This window comes from Eurosta solidaginis, chromosome 5, assembly GCF_040869045.1.
Source record: "Eurosta solidaginis isolate ZX-2024a chromosome 5, ASM4086904v1, whole genome shotgun sequence".
NCBI classification, from domain to species: domain Eukaryota; kingdom Metazoa; phylum Arthropoda; class Insecta; order Diptera; family Tephritidae; genus Eurosta; species Eurosta solidaginis.
This window is the reverse complement of record NC_090323.1, coordinates 48,435,979-48,451,372: the sequence shown is the minus strand read 5'-3', so window position 1 is coordinate 48,451,372 and position 15,394 is coordinate 48,435,979. Positions and strand designations below refer to the sequence as shown.

The following is a 15,394-nucleotide window of genomic DNA, read 5'->3' as shown; positions in this document are numbered from 1 at the left end:
AGATGCCAGCTAGAAAAATAATTTTTGCACACGAATTTGCCATAAATTTGCCGTAGATAAGTGGCATATTTTATAAATTCGAAAAAAAAAATTTCAAATTTTTTTTATGGTGCACCGCCAACTTCAGGTGAAGTTAGCGTGCCACCCTCAGAAAACCACCTTAGAGGCCAGCCAGGAAAATAATTCTTGCACACGAATTTGCCGTAAATTTGCCGTAGATAAGTGGCTTATTTTACAAATTCGAAAAAAAAAAATTTCAAATTTTTTTTATGGTGCACCGCCACTTCACGTGAAGTTAGCGTGGCACCCTCAGAAAACTACCTTAGATGCCAGCTGGGAAAATAATTCTTGCACACGAATTTGCCATAAATTTGCCGTAGATAAGTGGCATATTTTATAAATTCGAAAAAAAAAATTTCAAATTTTTTTTATGGTGCACCGCCAACTTCAGGTGAAGTTAGCGTGCCACCCTCAGAAAACCACCTTAGAGGCCAGCCAGGAAAATAATTCTTGCACACGAATTTGCCGTAAATTTGCCGTAGATAAGTGGCTTATTTTACAAATTCGAAAAAAAAATTTCAAATTTTTTTTATGGTGCACCGCCACTTCACGTGAAGTTAGCGTGGCACCCTCAGAAAACTACCTTAGAGGCCAGCTAGGAAAATAATTCTTGCACACGAATTTGCCATAAATTTGCCGTAGATAAGTGGCATATTTTATAAATTCGAAAAAAAAAATTTCAAATTTTTTTTATGGTGCACCGCCAACTTCAGGTGAAGTTAGCGTGCCACCCTCAGAAAACCACCTTAGAGGCCAGCCAGGAAAATAATTCTTGCACACGAATTTGCCGTAAATGTGCCGTAGATAAGTGGCTTATTTTACAAATTCGAAAAAAAAATTTCAAATTTTTTTTATGGTGCACCGCCACTTCACGTGAAGTTAGCGTGGCACCCTCAGAAAACTACCTTAGATGCCAGCTAGGAAAATAATTCTTGCACACGAATTTGCCGTAGATAAGTGGCATATTTTATAAATTCGAAAAAAAAAATTTCAAATATTTTTTATGGTGCACCGCCAACTTTACGTGAAGTTAGCGTGCAACCCTCAGAAAACCACCTTAGAGGACAGCTAGGAAAATAATTCTTGCACATGAATTTGCCGTAAATTTGCCGTAGATAAGTGGCTTATTTTACAAATTCGAAAAAAAAATTTAAAATTTTTTTTATGGTGCACCGCCACTTCACGTGAAGTTAGCGTGGCACCCTCAGAAAACTACCTTAGATGCCAGCTAGGAAAATAATTCTTGCACACGAATTTGCCGTAGATAAGTGGCATATTTTATAAATTCGAAAAAAAAAATTTCAAATTTTTTTTATGGTGCACCGCCAACTTTACGTGAAGTTAGCGTGCAACCCTCAGAAAACCACCTTAGAGGCCAGCTAGGAAAATAATTCTTGCACATGAATTTGCCGTAAATTTGCCGTATATAGGTGGCATATTTTATAAATTCGAAAAAAAAAATTTCAAATTTTTTTATGGCGCACCGCCAACTTCACGTGAAGGTAGCGTGCCACCCTCAGAAAACCACCTTAGAGGCCAGCTAGGAAAATAATTCTTGCAAACGAATTTGTCGTAAATGTGCCGTAATTTTGAAATTTTTTTTTTTTCGAATTTATAAAACACGCCACTTATCTACGGCAAATTTACGGCAAATTCGTGTGCAAGAATTATTATCCTAGCTGGCCTCTAAGGTGGTTTTCTGAAGTGAAGTTAGCGTGCCACCCTGTATTTTCTAAAATATGGCCACGGCAAATTTTTTTGTTTCACGGATAAATTACGGCAAATTCACGGCAATTTTCCCAATAGGTAATTTTTTTCCACGTAAAAGTTGTCTTGCCAACTTCAGAGAGGTCAAAAATATTACCAAAAAATTCAATAACATAAACACACAAAATTTTCAACAAAAAAAAAAAAAAACAAAAACACATAAAACTGGTCAATTAAGTCGAAACTAAAAAAAAATATAAAATATCTTTTATTGTTAAAAAAAGTTCTTTATGCCCAAAATAGATGTGCAGACGTTCTGTGTCGAAATATTTTAAACACGAATATTTACTTTGCGCAAAACATACGTGTCGCCGCATACCCTACAGAGCGCTGCATTACATACTTAAACAAAAAAAACCAAGTGCTGGGTAGATAGATAGATAGATAGTTATTTGAGGATCGCACTGCGACCATTGGTCTATTGTGCCCTCATCTGCTTCACAACACCTCATCCAAGCCGACATCTCTGATGAACCCTAGCAGTTCACCTGGCTTGAGGGATTTGATGTGAGTATGCTCTGGCCATGGTGAGCCCATAAACTTAGCTCTACGTCTTGAGATTGCATCGCACTCCAAGAGGACATGGTCCGCCGTCTCCGCTGATCTGTCACAAAATCGGCATGTGTTGTTTGATATTATACCCAGCTTTTGCATGTGGCTGTTCAGTCTGCAGTGTCCTGTAAGAATTGCTGTTAGAGTTCTTAGGTTATTTTTCGAGAGGCCTATAAATGCCCTGTATCGAGTTGTGCAATAACCCCCTAACAGTAGCTTAGATTGTCTTAGGCCTGGCATATTACGCCAGTGTTCTTCCCTCTTTTCCTTTTCTTCTGCCAATAGATGCCCCCTAATTTCCTGCGGGCCCACTGGCAGGAACGGCTCAGGACCAATAGGTCGTATCGTTGCTGCCTCTCTGGCCAGGCTGTCCGCCTGCTCGTTTCCCTCGACTCCCCTGTGGCCTGGAACCCAGGCCAACAGTAATTCATTGTGTGCTCCTAGTTGGTTCAGCTTTTCCACACACTCAAGGACTAGCGCTGATTTTATTTCAAATGCTGAGATGGCCTTGAGGGCGGCCTGGCTGTCACTGAGTATGGCAATTTTCTCATTGGAGTATTTTCGCTGAAGGTTCAGGTCCGCGCACTGGCTTATGGCAAATACCTCCGCTTGAAAAATGCTCGGGTATGCTCCCAGGGGTATCGATATTTTGGCTCTGGGTCCAAAGACTCCAGATCCAATCCCCTCTGGGGTCTTCGAGCCATCGGTATACCATACTATACTGTTTAGCTGCTGAATGCTCTCAATTCTGCTTTCTTCCCACGTACCCTTGTCTCCCAGTTCTACTTTATATCTTTTCTCATATACTATGTGCCTGAGGATATCATCCCTCGGGAGTTGAGAGATTGGGATCTTCTCTCTCAATTCCTCTATGTTCCGGGACGATATGACTTTACCTTTGCCCGAGCCCTCCTTAACGATATTAAGGAGGGCTCGCTTGGCTGATTGCTCTATCGATATATGCAGCGGGGTCAGATCGAGGATAGCCTCCAGCGCTGTTGTGGGGCATGTGCGCATAGCTCCCGTGATGCACACACATGCCAGTCGCTGAAGTTTTGACAGTGCTTGCCTCGTCGTCGCCCGAGTTGTTCTCGATGCCCAGGCTATTGAGCCATATGTTATCATAGGTTTTACTATCATGGTATACATCCATCTTAGCACGTGTGGGCTACAGCCCCATGATTTGCCTGCTAGACGTTTGCATACCATGATGGACCTCGTGGCCCTAGTCTTCATGGAGTCGAAGTGTTGTCTCCATAAGAGCTTGGTGTCAAAAATGATCCCCAAGTATTTCACTGCGGTTCCATATTCTAGTTCCACGCCATCTATTGTTATTGCTCTCATGGCTGGTAGGACCCTTCTTCTGGTGAAGGGGATGATGGTTGTCTTAGATGGGTTGATGTTAAGACCCACATTGGCGCACCACTCCCTTGTAATGTTCAATGCTCTTTGTATTATGTCACAGAGCGTACTCTCGAATTTACCCCTCGCAATTATGACGATGTCGTCAGCATATCCTTGGCATCTTATGCCACTGTCTGATAGCCTTTGCAGGAGTTCATCCACTACTAGGCTCCACAAAAGGGGTGACAGGACACCTCCCTGGGGGCACCCTCTCGTGGTAATAACCTTAACTGCGCTGCTGCCTACTTGAGCTTCAGCGATTCTTGTACGGAGTAGACTGTCAATCCATCTCTGGATAGGCAACTGACCTCCTCTTCCTTGCAGTGCTATGTTTACGCTTTCGTGAGATGTGTTGTCAAAGGCACCCTCAATATCAAGGAAAGCGCAAAGCACTGTTTCCCCTGTTTCGAACGCCCTCTGTATTTCAGACGTTAACTGGTACAGAGCTGTGTCCGTGGACCTACCCGCTCTGTAGGCATGCTGGCTATAATGTAAGGGCCAGCTCTTGAGGGCGTTCGACCTGATTTCTTGGTCTATTATCTTTTCCATTGCCTTCAAGACAAAGGAGGTTAGACTTATTGGTCTGAAGGACTTTGCTTGTGAATAGTCCTTTTTACCTACTTTTGGTATAAATACCACTCTTGCTCTTCTCCACATCATGGGTATATATCCCAGTGCCAGGCTATCTCTCATGATTCTGGCGAGATGTGGGATGATCTGTGTCCCTTGCTGCATTAGCGCCGGGTAGATGCCATCCACCCCCGGAGATTTGTATTTCTCAAAAGATTCCACTGCCCATCTGACTCTGGCCTCACAAAAGAGGGAGTTGGCTAGTTGCCAGTCTGATGGGGTTGGTTTAACTCTGGGGAACACAGGTTCCGGTACTTGCGGGGAGGCCTCAGGAAAATGCGCTTGCAGCAAGGCCTTAGCTCGCTCTTCCACCGTTTCGGTATAGGTACCGTCTGGGAGCCTAATTGCTAGGTCTGTCTGTCTCTGCTCTTTGGCTAGGGCCTTGTGTAGCCTTGCCGCTGCAGGCGTGCTGGAAATTCCCTCACAGAAATTCCTAAAACTTTCCATTTTTGCTTTTCTTATCTCCTTATTGTACTTAGTTAGATTTTGGGTGTATTCCTCCCAGTTGCCGGTTCTCCTTGCCTCGTTAAAGAGTTTCCTGACTTTTCTCCTAAGCAGCGTCAGGTCATAAGACCACCAGGGGGTCGCCTTTTTACCCTTAATCAAGGAGACACGGCAACTGGAGTTATAGGCATCTATCATTATTTGATTTGCCCTTTCCACCCTGCTCTCCAACTGGGTACAATTGGTGCTTCTGCCTTTACTCTTAAGGCTATCTATGTTAGCTTCTATAATACTTTTGTAGCTGTCCCAGTCTGTTTTCCTGGGATTTCTTCTGGGGTTGCTTTGCCCCGATACGGCGCCCAGCTCAAACCTTATGATTCTGTGGTCCGAAAGGGAGGGTTCTTCTGAGACCCTCCATTTCGAGATCATCTTCTCAGTTAGGTTGTTGCCGAGCGTTATATCAAGGACTTCTGCCCTAGCTCTCGTAACAAACGTCGGTTTACTCCCGACGTTGTATATACTTAAATCATTGCTGGCTATATATTCTAGCAAACACTCACCCCTTTGGTTGGTATCACTGCTGCCCCATTCCGTATTGTGGGAGTTTGCATCGCTTCCTATAATAAGAGGAAGTTTCGCTCTTCTGCAGTGAGCCACCAGCTTCTGTACGTTATCTGGGGGGACCATGTTGTCGTCCCCCGGGAAGTAGGCTGCGGCTAGCACAATGCTGGAGTCCTCCCCGTTGACTTTCGCATTTATTTGTACCGCCACCAGATCTCGACTTAAAAACTCTGTAATGCAAAAATAGTTAATATCTGCTTTAAGCATTACACATGCTCTAGGTCTCTGCTGGGAGAGATCCCAAATTACTCTACTGTTACTTACATTAAGGCCCCTCACCTGTCCCTTGTATGCCCAAGGTTCCTGTATGAGGGCTATGCCCAGATCATCCGAGGCAAACCTCCTCGCCAGTACAGCCGAAGCTGCAATGGCGTGGTGGAGGTTGATCTGGGCTATCTGCATGCTTATGCCGGTCATTTTGGCCCGGCCGGCCTCATCGGGTCGTCGTAATCCGACAGCCCGCTTTCGCTATCATCCCGCTTGTCCAGTGCCAGCTCTTGGAGGTCCAAGCCCTCAATGAGCTCCTGTGTGGTGGGTATTTGTTGGTCCGCTTGTTCCGCGACCTCTTCGCTATTACTCGCTGCGGTAGAAGAGTTTGTAGTCTCACGAGCCTTGATGGTGTCGGTGCTCGCGTCCGACATGTCTTCGTCCGACATCTTATCTATGTCGGCGTCCTCTACCGCCTTGTCTTCCTGCCGCTCACTATTCCCTGGTAGCTTCTGCCTCCATGGTCTTACATGGATCAAGCCGTACCTGTAATGCAGCTTGAATCCATTCCTACGTGTGAGCTGGTAGGATTCTTCATCTATGCCTACGTCGAGACGTAGGCCCGTTTCTTCCGCGCTGCTGTTAATAACGCGCCACCTCTGCGTCTTAAGGCCCTCGTTCTGATTAGCGAGGAGCCGTATCGCAAATTCTCTGGGGCGGTCCGCACTTCTGGGGAGGAACATTGTCACGTTATGCGTGGGCGGTATTTCATCCCCGCGCCTTGTGCATAATTGTGCCCCCGTCCATCCCTCAAGTGTTGGCACTACTTCCTCGAGCCATCTTGCGGTTTTCTCGTCCTCGCAATCAACAAGGAGGAGCCCTGCTCGGAAGTACACCCCGCAAAATACTAGAGCATGCCCACACCCCCTGAACACTCCATCCATAATTAGCTCCTGGAGATTTGTCAGGTCCTCTTGACTTAGGGCATCCGCCGGGTAGTTCCTGGGCAGCACAGCCACTCGGGTACCCCTGAGGGCGTCCGAGTAGCTCTGCTGTCTTGGCGCTGCTTCAGCGGGTCCCCCAGTCGCCCTGGTCAAATCCTCCCGGCGCCTGGCTGTCGTGTTCTGCGGAGCATGGGCCCGTTGCCTCTTTGAACTGGGAGTCTCCTCCGGTGTGATCTGCCCGATCCTACGCTTTCCAGCGGGAGCGGGTGTATGCTGGCCAGCTGCCGCTGGCTGTTCTTTACCTCCGACTTTGTTTCTCCGTTCGGCGGTCGCTGTACTGTGCTCGTGGGCTGGTTTATGCCTGTGCTTGTCTGCCCTGGCTCTTGCGTCCCTGGGCGACAGGCCCTCCTCAAGGTATCGGAGATACCATTTTGTCCCAGACCCACTTAGTCCCAGGCGCCATTTATCTGTTAGCGATCCTGGTCTGCCCGGTGGTGGTAGTGCAGGTTGCCTGCCCCTGTTATGCCTTCTGTTAGGCCGCTTCCACTCTTCCCGGTTCCGCTCGAGGTCGCTCCTTTTCTGGGACCTATCGCAGCTGCCTTGTGAGCTGCTTCCAGAATCCTGCTTCGACGGTGAGCGCCCATGTTTACTTGGCTCCCTAGAGGGCCTGCCATGGTTATCTTTGCTACTTTCCCTCATTTGTGTGGAAGTACCGTCGGAGCTACACTTAGTTGTGGCATCTCTTTCCTCGGGGGGCCCGCGCTGCTCTATGGTGGTACTGGGCCCTCCATGGTTCGCGGGTTTGTTTTTAGACGCCTGCTCCTCCTGCTCCCCTTTTTTGATATGCCCGCGCTGCTCACCAGTGGCCGAGATGCCTCTGGGGATCGCGGGTTTCGTCGTCTTTTGCTTGCTATGCTCTTGTGGCCCGCTTTGATTACCTTGGGTTTCTGTAATGCCTTTAGGGTTTGCGGGTTTAAGAGCCGGTTCTCTGCGCACTCCAGCGCTGGTGGAGGGAGATTCCTCGTCCCTCATATGCTCTATAAAGAGCATTGCCTCCTCTCTCGAGAGGCTCTCCAGGAATTTCCTGGAGTACCTGCGTGGCCTGCTACTGCTTTGCCCGCTGCTCTTCTTGGAGCCCGTCTTCTTTGTTGCGTTACTGTTGTTGTTTGTTTTTTTGTTGTTGTTTTTATTTGCTTTGTTTTCCATTCTTTGTCGTACGACAACATGCTTGACGCGGCAAGCGTTGTTGTCAAATTATTTGTGCACTGGGTGCACTGTGCTGGGTAACGAAGAACCCAAACAAGCACAAACGATTTTTTTTATAATTTCTCAAATTCAAAATATGCCTGGGCATCTGGATAAGTTCCCTAATTGGGCCTAAGCTTCGAAAGAGATCTTGGGGCCTCAATTGAGCCGAAGGGTTGGTGCCAGGGTGCAGAAATGGCAAAACATACTTTTTACGTGGCTCATACCTCTGAAGAGAGAAGATTTAAGGCTCACGATGGCCACACTGCCTTCTGGCATCACATGATTATAAGTTAGGCCTCGTCAGTAACGGTTGAGCAAATACCTTGTTCGTGCCCTGCGGCAGGACTGCCAGATCTCGAGACAGCTAGGTCCAAGAGAATTTCTAGTATTTGCTATTATCTAAGTACACTCATAATTTCCACTTTTGTTAACTTTCTTCGCGATCTACTGTCTAACCAGTTCTCCGCTGTTCCTAAAACTCTGATTTCACTAGGCAGTAAGAACATAACTCGCAGAGCTTTTGCTGGTTTTGATTCTATGTACACGACACAAAATTCTTGGAAATTTCCTTTTCTACAAAAGTAACGGCTACTTACCATAACTTCTTTGTGAGTAAGATTGGGAGCTGCAAAAGTCAAAAGCTTATACCTAAGCGTCATACATTTCTAACCAGAAAATCAGCAAAGCAAATCAGATTTACTTTGGTTAACCGCTATTTTGGGTGTTCGGTGTTCACAGCTCTTGTGGTGTGCACCTGTATGTTTCAATGTATGTGTTTGGCTAATGAAACAGGGTAGTTGGCCCGTCAGTGATGTAGGCAACGGAAAAACCGGGTTATTTAAGAACTAAAGTTCCGGTTTAGCAAACCGGAACGAAATTCGGTTGCAGAAGATCTTAAAAAGGAACTGACAACATACTTCAAGAAGCTGTAGGTTTTTTTAGCGGGGTCGCCCATCCGCAGTGATTTGGCTAACACTCCGAGTGACTTCGCCATGAAAAGTTTCTCAATGAAAACTTATCTGCCTTGCAGATGTAGAAAAAACTAAAAGGAACACTACGAAAATTGGACAGATCCCAACCCTCACGGAGCTATTTTCCACGTCCGTGAGTCCGTAGTGTTCGCAGAAGTTTGTTTAATGACCAAACTGCAAAACCCTATCAAAAACTAGGCCCTATGTTATAAAATGTCCTCTTGGCAAATACTAGATCCTTTCTAGGACCTGTGCCACTGGCTGCTTCGAGATCGGGCAGCTGTATCACTGCTAATAGATGGAGTCTTAGCTAGGCTTGCGCAGATCAAGAGCACTAAACGTGCTCGGTCGTGTCCTCCCCCAACCCGTACTTCCTACATCTGATATCACTGGCCAAGCCTAATTTAAAACATGTGACGCCAGAAGGCATTGTCCAGTCAGAATACCCGTCATGAGTTTACAGTCCTCTCTTTTTAATGATATGAGTCACTTTGTTAGCCTTAAGTTGTAAGACCTACACATGATCTTCGACACTTTACAGCCCCCGCTGGAGTCCACGCCTTTCCCGCTTGGTCGATCATGTTCAACTTTTGCCTTCTCTTTATCTCACGCCATCTTATTGGGACGTAGGGATGCGCCCTTTTTAGCTAGTTCATTCGCTTTTTCATTCGCATCTACACCCATATGCCCTGGGATCCAATATAGATGTATGCTTCTCCCTATACCGACTATTTGCAGATATTGCTTACCTATTGCCTTAATTACTGCCTAGCAGTCAATATAAAAGTCGACGCGGCTGCAGTTTAAGCTATTTTCTCACAGTTTGTCTACTGCTTTGGTTACGGCTACTAATTCCGCCTGAAAAACGCTACAGTGATTTGGTAGCTTGTAGGATCTCTTTGTTTCCAGATCACCACAGTATACCGCAGACCCTTCCACAACTTTGAAACCGTCGGTTCTACACGAAGATTTTGTGGAGTGCTATTGATGCTGGTAGTCATTCGACGGATTTTGATCCGGCACTTTGCGGAAAATAGCACCATTAAGGTGCTAGCCCGACCATCGCAAGAACGAGTTAATTTGACCACGTTAAACCTCCTAGGTCATCCATTCCGTGTGGAACTATAGCTTGCCTCGCCCGCCTAATAAAGAGCATTCAACGCGAGTATTTTAAGTTGACGTATAGCTTCGTTTTCCTTTCAGCTTGTATGCTTTTCTCAAAGAGCATATCTCTTCCCAATTTATGTCATGATATTAATCACACACAGCGCCTGGTACGCATTCGATACGGACACAACGTAATAATTTTACGAAGGAGGCGCATCATTGTACCCGTTTTTTTCAATATGGCTGAAGTCACAGTTTTGCTTAGAGCTGATTAATGCAATACATGCTTCTAGTGCTCCTCTACATCTTTGAGCCAAACCTGTTTTTTATAGCCTGGAAGAAAAAGCCACTCTGTTGCGTGAGTAGGCAGACAGACGTCTGTCTTTCAGGTGAGGGCATATTGAACTAACCCGGTTTCATAAATACTCTGAACCGCACATCACGATAACGCACACCTAAAAGGTACTACCAGACCAGGTGTGCATGTGTAGGTATATAAGATTTACTGACGCTGGTTTTTATACTTAGTATGTTTTTTGCATTCTGCCTCGTTTGACCGGATTCGCCAGTTGAAGTTGAGTACTTGCTGAATATCATACTAACAAAATTCTTGCAGATTCTTTTGAATTGTTTTCAAAGAATTCCTGTTCTTTTGTAAATATGCGTGTATGTATGTAAGTTTACATGCATATCGTATTTTTGGACTCGACTGTAATTGCATGTTCTGTTGGAGCCACTTAAACTGTTAGATTCCTTGACACACTAACATGCATTCAGAGCACTACTGATCGCTGATCAAGTGGAAACGTTGCATTTGTTCAATAGCCAGACTGCCTTATAGTGGTTGAACACATTGCTGGTAAAAAGTTTTATGAGCGCATATGCTAATTATCAATATACTAAGTATACATACATAAAAATGTGTGCGAACAGGGTGTTTCATAATGGAACACATTTTCTCACTTCCAACAGGAACCTGAACAACACCTAGGATAGTGTAGATTCAGTATTACACAGCTGCCATAAACCTCCTGAATTTAACTACTGCAATTGCTGTTGTCCTCTCCGAGCCATACGAACCCCAATGAGGCTGCAGTTAAGGCTACTCTCTATCTTACGATGTCTTTAAGCTAACACTGGAGAAAGCGGCTCCACTGCACTGGTAACACCAGGTGGAAACGATTTAAACTCACTTGGTGTGACCAATTAGCGTCAGTTGGCAGAGCGAAGAAGAGACTGGCACGCCTTATTGGGCGGCGATAACCGTTTAAACGGTAAAGTAAATAATGCGGGAGAAGATAATTCTAGCAGCAGGTCTCAACCGCGATGGGACAATCGGTTAAAAGAGCGTGCAAATGCGGCGTAAGTTCTGCGAGAGGAAAAAAGTGAGTTTTGTGGTGAATGAAAATAAAATGAAGTACTTGCTGTCATGCGAGAAAAAATCGGATTTGCGACTTGGCAAGTATTTCCATGTTGGCGAATATAAACTCATTTCTGCGTAGGACTTCGTCTACTGGGAATCAGCATTTACAGAGAAAACAATGCCAGCTTGGAAATCAAATGCAGAATATTCCAATTTGGACTGAGTAGGCGATTGAAAACTAAAGTTCCGCTCGATGAACAAAAATTACGCTCTAAAAGTCTCTCAACGTAACTGTTCTGAAAGATGGCTCGGAATCATGGACGGTGCCGAGAGAGCGTTCGCGAGAAAAGTTTTCCGGGAGATGTTTGGTCCTGTCCGTGGTTTTTTAGTGATTGTTATGCAACGACCCAAATCGACTTAGTGGTTGAGCGTCATTCAATGAAATGATGATATTGGAGTTAGCTTTGTTGTGATGTTGGTACCTTTTTGCCTCCTTTATATTAAGTCGATTTCATGTAAGTCCGCGAAGTTCAGTACAAGGATGGGAAATCTGGTAATCGGTTTTTGCGTAACTTTCTGGAGAGCTCGCTCCATGAAACTCAAAGCATATTTCACAAAGTCTGCGTTACCGACAAGCAATTCTTTTTTATCGGTTTATTTACAATAGCGAAACTATAGTCTATTAAAGCTTCATCGGTATCAGTTTCATAACAAGACGATAAGTCGTCGACAACAAATCGATAACTTTTCGGTATTAAATCAGTTAATTTTTAATAAAAAATCGATAAGCTTGCGAATACAATAGTGCCGCTCTGATGTAACATTTGTGAAATGGTTGTTTGTTCTTTTGTTTTGTTGCTGTTGTATACCCCAGTTAAGGTTTTCTCTCATCACCACTCTACCTAAAACGTACTTCAGTAGTTCCAGAAAGTTGGTCCTTCAGAGTGACAAGTTTCCACCTTTCCAAACCAAAGAAGTGTGGTACATGGTGCCTCAATGACACTAAGTTTTCAGGGATATGATATTAACGAGGAAAAAGTTAGTGAATAATAGGCTACAAGACAGGCAGTATGCTCTAGTCTAGACCAGATGCTCATGGTTATTACTGGAGGGTGCGCATTTGTTGCAATATCTTGAAATTTCAATCTGCAACTAAACAGCTTTGGGGAGCTCAACTCTGTCCAATGCCTTTGGTTTCGGGCCAAGTAGAAGGTCTCCGCGAAAGCGGGTAAAAATTATTGTCTGGTTATAAACTTCCAATATGCTTGCAATTAAGAAAGTCAAGCTTACAAAAATTCTACCTATGGCCTGATTAAAGATAACAGGGTAGCATAACTGCAATCTTAAGATTTTCTTAAAAGAGTCAACTGAAAAACCTTAGTTAGTATGAGATGAGAGATTAATAGTTGGGAAGGTAGCAGTGCAATCCCATTATTATATTGTGACGAATATCAGCATCACTAAGCTGTTAGTTAATAATCACGCAACAACAAAAACATGAAGCAGCCACTTTTATGTACATATACATATTAAAGCTAGCCACACTTATGTACAAGGCAAAGAAGAGATACCTCAGACACACACAGATCTAGTCATCAGCCGAAGTAGTTACTCACACATATACACGCCTATGGCTATGAGAGAGGCGTGGACTACAGATATACATGTATGTATATAGCTGGTAACTAACCAAGCATGAGCTACAACTGTTCGCGAAATTATTAGACTTTAGGAGAAATGGCTGAACGAGGAAACAGAGTATAAAAGCAGCGCAAGCTGAGTAACAATGAATCAGTTTTGATTTAAACACGCTATTAATTGACTGAATATTGGAGTTATTTATTCAACAGTTTACCGATACGAGCGTTAGAAGAAGGTTTCAAATAAGCAAAATTTCCCTAAAATTACAATATCTATGACCATCTAGCAAGTAAACAAGGCTGAATATGTTGTTATTATTTTAGTTGGTGCTGGAAAGTCTAATATGTTCTGGTCGAGGTCAAGAAAGAGTTTCAATAATATCTTCTTTGCGATAACTGGGGGCTATAAGAAACATTTTCCACATTTGGCCTTCCTAGCAGAGGGGTACCTACCTTACTTAAAAATACTTTATGCATGGGGGACACATACATATAAGTATAAGAGAAAGTTAGCGTGGATATCAATCAATTTTCTTGATTTTTATATAGACCACTTCAGCATTAACTCTCACTAACATCACTATATCTTTAAACGGTTTGGAAATACTGCTACCGAAATTCGATGCAAAACTTTTTTGATGCATGCGTCTACAATAAATATGATTTTATTGCCACACAAAATGTCGGCGTGGTTATCTACCAAAATTTCTGGAGCCCTTCCTCTTGGAAAAGGAAAATTGCGCAGCAAATTTCGTCGCTATACCTTTAATCGTTCTGAAGATATCTTTACCTGATAAAAAACTCTTTTTAATAAGTAGGCGTTGCCCCACCCATAAGTTCGGTTGGCTCTCAAAATAGGTATAGTGTAGGACAAGTGGCAGCTTAAAATCTAATAATTTTGAAACTATCAAGCGATCCACTTCTCAAATCAAATGCCGCATAGCTGACTCTGGTGTAGTCTACAAAGTTCGCATAAATAATTTTGAAAAAAATACGCAAGGGGACACCCTGTATTATGATGCAAACACACATACATACTCATTCACTTGTAAACAAAATATTTATCACTCCATATGTTGCATTTCACTCTTCAGATTTTATTTATACAAGCCGTCGTCCTCTTATTTTGGCTGCTGATGCATTTGCCCGCAAGCAATTTTAAAAATTCGTTCTTCCATTTTGTTTGCAAATTTTTAATTTTAAAATTTACATACCGAAATACATGTGTTTTAATTTCTGTTGTGTTATCTTAGCCACTTGTTTTCTTTATTTTCTTTAAACCAGCTGTTGAGTTTTGCATAAGAGATTTGTTTACTTTGGATTGTTTTTGTTTTGCTTTATGGTGTTTTTATACTCAGCGTGCTTTGCACACAGAGTATATTGACTTTGATTGGATAACGGTTGGTTGTTCAGGTATAAAGGAATCGAGATAGATATAGACTTCCATATATCAAAATCATTAGTATCGAAAAAAAGTTTTATTGAGCCATGTCCGTCCGTCCGTTAACATGATAACTTGGGTAATTATTAAGATATCTTCACAAAATTTGGTACACGAGCTTATCTAGACCCAAAATAGATTTATATTGAAAATGAGCGAAATCGGATGATAACCACGCCCACTTTTTATATATATAACATTTTGGAAAACACAAAAAACCTGATTACACTGGATCACAAATTCCAATTTATTTTCTGCACAAGAGACGCCATTATGAAATTCCTATGTAAAATCACCCCCTGATTTCGAAAATCGAGGTTATTTTTAATTCTTTTGTAACGTTTTTGAGATATTTACGAATAACGGTTTTTTCCAAAAAAAAAAAAACAAAAATTGGTTCCACTTAATCATATATATCTCAAGAACGAATTGATCAATTCCAAAACGGTTTGAAGCTTTTAAAAGGTAATAAAATTGTGCATACAACACTTTTTTCAGGCCCTGCAGATTCCAAGATAACGAACAATCATTACGGATTTTTTCCATTTTTTTGTAAAAATATAAAAAAATTTGTACTTTGCGAGGAAGGATCTCGAAAACTTTTTATTTTTTTGCAGATTTGTTTTTTTCTCTCTAAGCTCTGTTTTATTACAAAAAAATAAGCTTTCATTCAACAAAATCGATGAACTAATACAAAAGTTATAAGGATTCATGTAAATATTCCCATTTAATACTTAAGTACCCTACTAGTTATATGTATATATGTATAAATATCAATGAACTTTCTCTCCTCGCTCTCCTTTGACACAATAATTTTATCGCTAATTTTAAGAATTCATTTTTTAAATTCGAATTTGAAGTTAACTGAATTTTATTCATCACCAATAAAATCAGTCTTAGAGTAACTATCCGAGAATAAACAAACACATTTTCTGTATTCTAAAACATAAATTTATTGGTGTTTTATTAAGAAAAGTTAAGTGGCGACGAGGATG

At 42.8% G+C, this 15,394-nt stretch overlaps 1 protein-coding gene and 1 long non-coding RNA gene across 4 annotated transcripts in view; one reads left to right on the top strand and one right to left on the bottom strand.

Moving 5' to 3' along the window:
- MYPT-75D (Myosin phosphatase targeting subunit 75D) overlaps positions 1–15,394 on the top strand; it is a 531,155-nt gene that overhangs the window by 12,890 nt on the left and 502,871 nt on the right. The gene's annotated exons all lie outside the window — the stretch shown is intronic.
- Positions 2,422–6,193, bottom strand: LOC137252508 (uncharacterized). Its single transcript, XR_010953574.1, has 3 exons — positions 5,743–6,193; positions 5,418–5,648; positions 2,422–2,504 (listed from the first exon to the last, which is right to left on the bottom strand). It is a non-coding gene; the product is annotated as an uncharacterized lncRNA (long non-coding RNA).